Genomic DNA, 6,748 nt, shown 5'->3' with positions numbered 1-6,748 from the left:
ATCGACGAATTCTGTCTGCTGTCTTCTGTCGGATCCCCTGTGTATGGCATCTCATCTGAAAAAATGAAATGAAACGTGTAAAAGACGAAACATTCTTACATACAATAGCACATTAATGTTTACTCTGGTAAATTTTGGTTTCATTTATAACATTGGATTTTTACAAAATGATAAATGCTTAATTTCAAAACATATTAACCATTCTCTCAGTTTTGATTTACAAATGACAGAGCAGTACACTAACAACGTGCTTAAAATTATGATTTTTTTGACAACTTTTCAATTTTTTCAAAATTTTTGACTTTGGATTTTCACCATAGCGCATTCGTTTTTTAGCTATATACTTACCAAAGCGCATTTGCGTTTAAGCGATGTAGTTTTTTCACGCTGAGTACCCCCCTTATGAAACTTTTTTTTACATTGAATTTAGAACGATTTATTTGAATCTCAAAATTAAGCACACAAAGTGACGATGTACAAATATTTTGGGATGACGAGATTTTGGCTCGCTCGCCCGACCAAACTAAAAGACTTATAGATATACTTTAAGTCTTTCAGTTGGGCTGGGCGAGGTAACCAAAAAGCTCGTCACCCTAAATTATTTGTACATCGTCACCTGGTTTGCTTAAATTTGTGAGTCGATTTGTCATAAAAAGAGTAAAATGTATGATAAGATGCTTAGCATCTTCAAATAATTTGACATTCATCTTTTGGTTTGACAAATAATAAAGTGAAATGTATGATAAACTGCTTAGCATCTGTAAATAATTTGACGTTCATCTTTTGGTTTGACAAATAATAGAGTGAAATGTTTGATAAATGCTCAGTGTCATGAATCGATTTGACACTTAGCATTTGGTTTGACAACTGAAAGAATTATTTATTTGCGATTGTGTACTAGAAGAATTTGCATTGTATGACTATTTCTAAATGTCATGAACAAATAATGTCATATGGTTTGACAAAAAAGTAGATTGAAATACCATTCATTTGTGATGTTTTACACTTGTGAAATGCAGATCGAATGCATTATTTTTGTGCATATTTAATATGTAACGCATACTTAATATCATTACAAAACTTGAAAACTACAGCAATTTATGATCTGTACAATGGAGAGACTTAATCGCAAAATTAAGAGAATTGCCATTCTTGAGGCTAGACTTGCTGTACTCAAAACAGAGTTACAGTCAGAACTGGAGCAGCTGAACAACTCCAATGACATGACAATGAACTATGGTTCAAAAACATTATCACCTGTACAAACTGAGGTTGAAGACTGGGGTGACTGCGTAAGGACTTCAGAAATCATCAGCGAGGAGGACTGGGAATCTGAAGCAAACAGGCAGCCCTTCACTCTTGGTGGGACATTCTGCAAAACGAGAAAATCTACAAACTGGGAAAACAGATGCCCTGTTTGTTTCTCAAAAAACTGTGGACATAAAGTGAACAGATGTTTGTTCAGAGAAGCCGCAACTCAGTGATTTAATATTCTACATTATTGTTGTATGTACCATATAATACTGGATGAACAAGTTCAAAAACTGTTTATCATATACTACTGGATAAACAAGTTAAAAAATAAATAAGCACTTTGTATTTTACCTCGTGTTGTTTTACTTCAATGTCCCGAAACCATTTAAACGAACAACTTCCACTGAGGTCAGACCAGCCATACAGAGCTGAAAAAACAAAACATTTCTGTTGAAAAATGAAAACATCAATGAGTAAAATAAGAACAATACTTGTTCAATTTGTTTGCCACCAAAAACATGAATCTTAAATGATCTTGTTTTCCCTGCCAGATGATATACAATAAAACTTAACAATATAAGCTTCAACTCACTAATTTTCATTTACTAAATATGAACACTGGCTAATTAACTTCTATTAAGTCTTTGACCACCAAAGAATATTTGCAGTGAGTTGTAAATGCTTAGTCTCAAAACATATTAACCATTCTCTCAGTTTTGATTTACAAATGACAGAGCAGTACACTAACAACGTGCTTAAAATTATGATTTTTTTGACAACTTTTCAATTTTTTCAAAATTTTTGACTTTGGATTTTCACCATAGCGCATTCGCTTTTTAGCTATATACCTACCAAAGCGCATTTGCGTTTAAGCGATGTAGTTTTTTCACGCTGAGTACCCCCCTTATGAAACTTTTTTTTACATTGAATTTAGAACGATTTATTTGAATCTCAAAATTAAGCACACAAAGTGACGATGTACAAATATTTTGGGATGACGAGATTTTGGCTCGCTCGCCCGACCAAACTAAAAGACATATAGATATACTTTAAGTCTTTCAGTTGGGCTGGGCGAGGTAACCAAAAAGCTCGTCACCCTAAATTATTTGTACATCGTCACCTGGTTTGCTTAAATTTGTGAGTCGATTTGTCATAAAAAGAGTAAAATGTATGATAAGATGCTTAGCATCTTCAAATAATTTGACATTCATCTTTTGGTTTGACAAATAATAAAGTGAAATGTATGATAAACTGCTAAGCATGTGTAAATAATTTGACATTCATCTTTCGGTTTGACAAATAATATAGTGAAATGTATGACACATGCTAAATATCATGAATCGATTTGACACTTAGCATTTGGTTTGACAACTGAATGAGTGAAATGTATGACAAATGCTAAATGTCACGAATCTGACACATAGCTGTAATTTTGCTACCATAATGTGAAATAAGTAAAAGAGCAAAATCAAATCATGTTGGTTCAGTGTTTCAGTATTAAAGTACCAAGATGAGTTAACTTTACTGTTCATTGTAACTTTGAGATTTGTTTCTGATGAAATTTGGTGAAATTACTTACTTGTTATTGACAGAGCAGAACACACTGCATATTGGGTGAGCTTCAGGTTATATAGGCTAGGTTACTCCTCACAACTCTGAAACAAAACATTTTATCAACAAAACTGCACATATTGCTTGTTAGTTTTTTACATTTTTCATTCCATTAAAAGCATGGCTAAGTGCACATTTCATCCACATCAACAATGTTGAAATAATCCTGAAAACAAAATACTTCCTACATACAAACAGAAACAGAAAAACTGTTCACATGCAGAAGGTATTATGTTCCCAACATTTCTTATCATTCACAACAGGAACAAAATTATGCATTTATGGCATTGGTAGATATCAAACACAAACTGAAAATTTATCTAATAGCAGTTCAATGTAATAAATCAAACACAGTGTCTGTTATTAGATAAATTATCAGTCTATAAAAATTATTCCAAGCATATTTCCAAACAGACTAAGCACTGAGATTATGATATGACAGTTCAATTCATGGAATTAATTTTCAGCGATTTTACTTACTTGTAAATGTACTTTCTTGGGTACTGCCTTCAACCATTTTGATCACCAGCTTTCTGACACACAGGACGACTGCATCTGAACTGCCGTCTCTGGTTTAAAAAAAATAATTTTCAACATATTTTTCAAACAAAGAAATAGAAGAAGATATTTATCAATCTTGCATGATTTGTCATTTCTTATTTCTGTCAGTTTGGTCCCTAAACAAAGTTAAAATCATTCAAAATATGACATAAACAAGACAAGAGATATGAATTAACACGCTTACTATGTTTTTCAACATATCTAGCCGAGAATTAAAGTTTCTAAAATCGGCTTCGAGAATGTTCGAAACATTCTAAAACGAGCTGGGAGCAATTTCTTTTGACATAAGTTTTTACGAATTCAATGATACATCGACAAAACTTGCTGGTAATATGATACATCATATATTTAGACACAATTTCTCATAAAACTTTTAACATCATGTCATACTTACCGCAGGAAAGCTGGAAATACGACCTTCACAATTTATTTTTCAAGATGGCCGACCAGCGCACAGCGAGAACTCTGCAATATGACGTCATACATATCACGTCATATCATTCCATGAATTGCATTATTTATTTATTTTTTAAACTTTTACGAAAATAAAGAAAATACACTCATTAAAAATAATTTAAAATTATCTTAATCATGTATTATGTATCGTTTTATGAAATTAAACAATAGGAAAAAAAAGTTTGTTCATTTTCAGAAAAACGAAATCGAAAGTAGAAATATTTTCTGAAATTGGAAATGTTTAAAACCTCGTAAAATCATTTATATCTCTTGTATATGCATAAACCCGGCTTGATTCAATCGCGAACACATTATAGAAACTATAACTACCAAGGTCGTACCTTCAAACACAGAAAATATCCCAAATTTTACACACAAAGAGTATTGTTTACATGGTTCAACCGTATCCAAGTGAATACGACAGACAACACTTTCCCTTATAATAATCAGCTCAGTATAGCTTGTACCGAAAATCGTAACATTATTCTGTGATTGTTTTACTTTATTTCATGTTTTATTTTGCTTAAGTATCGTACTTTGTAGCATTTTACGATACATTCTGTGTATCTTTGAGGAGTTATGCATAGCGATTTGCACATATATATATGACTATATGACCATTACTCGTTTGATAACTATGAGCAAGCATAGTTGTTCTTGAAGCTTAAGTGATTCCAACTAGATTACTATAGATAAACACAATAAAACACGAACAGTTCATACATTTTATTTTGTTACTAATCATTGTCTGTTCATCACTCAATTTATTGTTAACAACGTTTTGGCACAAACTGTCTCCCACGCCTGGCGAAGAACTGGCGAAGTGCTTCGTGATTCTCATTTCTCTCTAAGTCTCTGCTACTGAGCTTTTCAACAACTTTGTAAGTTTTGTCAACACTCGACGAGTCTTCTTGCACCAAACACACCAAACAGGGGTACAGTTCAGGGCACTGATGGCTTGGGGCTCTCTGTTCTGCTTTCTGTTCAGCCTCTCCGTTTTTGAAACAAATCAAACACGGATATAGTTTCGGGCACGTGTGCCTCTCCACACTGTCAAGTTCTTTCGGTGTTCTGTGACGCGAAGACCTTTTGCACAGCTTCCTCAAACATAATCTGATGATTCTCTTGAAACCCATAATGTGTAATGTAATTACTTGGTCAGAAGATTTTGACAAGTATGACATGAGAAGAAAAGATAAGTTTTATATATGAACTATATTCGTTCCACTCATTGCATTATTTTAAGCCATGGACCATGCAATCTACAATGCTAGGTACAGTGCTTGCTACTATGTTACTATGCTTCTATTTTTCAATCGAGATAAAACAAACAATCAAATTGCATTTCAACGCATTTATTCAAAGTTAAAACATCAAAACAATTGTTTGAACCTTGTCATTCGCAAAGCACTTAATGAAGTATCATCATGTTTGAGCGGATTGAAAACTAATGTCAATTCTTTTTTTCGCTCACAAAAATGCTTGGTTCAATTTCGTCAATTTTTACTTCCTCGTCTACGGTCTCAATGTCTTCAAAATTATCACTATCATAACAGTAACCGTCACAAACGCAGCAATTTCTCATATAACAAACTGCCCCGTCTGGGTTGTCATCTTGCATGGATTCGATTTCGCTCGATTTTTGTTCTTCAGCATCTCGCAAATAATCTTCTGCCATCTCCATCATTTTTTCATATTCATTGATATCATTCATGGGTTGCTGAGAACAAGATTCGCTTTTTTGCTCGTTTTCACTGGTGTTCTCACAAGGCGTTGTTTGCTGTGTCGATGCTTGACTGGACATAATTGTTTGAGAATGTGTATGACAAGTAACAAATTTCAAGCCTTATAATATGAAAAAAATAATGCGTTGTCTCCAACTATCTATTGAGTGGAGACTAAAGACGGAGATGGGGACAGAGTAGTTATATTAGTAATTGTTATTTTAATTTTCAGGAAATAAACATCTCGTAAAGACATTTCTTTAAAATTTCTTTAGTGTTTTATCTTTTTTTTTTCGGTGTTGATGTGGAAGAATTTCTACAACATTTGCATTGACACATTTCTTGATCATAACTTTTCAGTCTATTGTCTATAATATTCCACACGCACCATCGATACGTTGGAAATTTCTTCAAACATGGAACATCATTACTGAAAACTATCACTACTGGTGGATCAAACTCTTTACTTTCATATTTCGTGTTGTCGAAACTCCCATATTTGAGTTTAATGATCTCGTAGGTAATGTGTTCCTTGCGACTTCTAAACAAATCAGATACTACGTACGACTGTCCTTTGTCCATGTATTTGATATCTACACTTCTACCATTGCTGAATATATATCCACCTTCATACTTTTCCATAAGTTTACCTTTGTCCATGCCTGCTAAAGCTTCCTGTACACGATTCAATATGTCATAATACGTATATGTATCTTCATATTCGGCTTCAATTTCCTTGAAAGAATCATCAGCAGAATCATCATCAGAACAATCACCGTTACAGTATTCGATTACAACACGCTCGAAATAATCATCATCAGAATGAGTGGCTGATTGGCTCGACATAATTGTTTGAGAGTGTGTATGACACTAATCTTAACAACAGTCATTATATCATAACAAAGTAATTCACTTTTTTTGTGTTTTCTTTCCACGATATATAACACTTACAGTGAACTAGCTCACAATACAAACATGACGGACATAAGCAACCTTAATTTACAAATTACCGGCTTCGTAGCGAGACTATGTATGGGTGATAACAAGCACGAGTCTACGTTCAAAGAAATCGTCTCAATACTTGACAATATCGAAAAAACATTTCTGCAAAACAAACTGGAAACGACCGAGTATCGCAAGAA

The 6,748-nt window shown here is 33.4% G+C and overlaps 1 long non-coding RNA gene across 1 annotated transcript; it reads right to left on the bottom strand.

The window, feature by feature from the left end:
- Positions 1 to 4,416, bottom strand: LOC128241526 (uncharacterized). The gene is made up of 7 exons (XR_008262382.1): positions 4,224 to 4,416; positions 3,821 to 3,891; positions 3,346 to 3,434; positions 2,834 to 2,909; positions 1,606 to 1,682; positions 1,258 to 1,372; positions 1 to 55 (listed from the first exon to the last, which is right to left on the bottom strand). It is a non-coding gene; the product is annotated as an uncharacterized LOC128241526 (long non-coding RNA).
- Between the last annotated feature and the right edge of the window lie 2,332 nt (positions 4,417 to 6,748).

This window comes from Mya arenaria, chromosome 7 (assembly GCF_026914265.1).
Source record: "Mya arenaria isolate MELC-2E11 chromosome 7, ASM2691426v1".
In the NCBI taxonomy this organism is placed as follows: Eukaryota; Metazoa; Mollusca; class Bivalvia; order Myida; family Myidae; genus Mya; species Mya arenaria.
The sequence above is the reverse complement of the archived record's forward strand: the minus strand, read 5'-3'. Positions and strand labels throughout refer to the sequence as shown.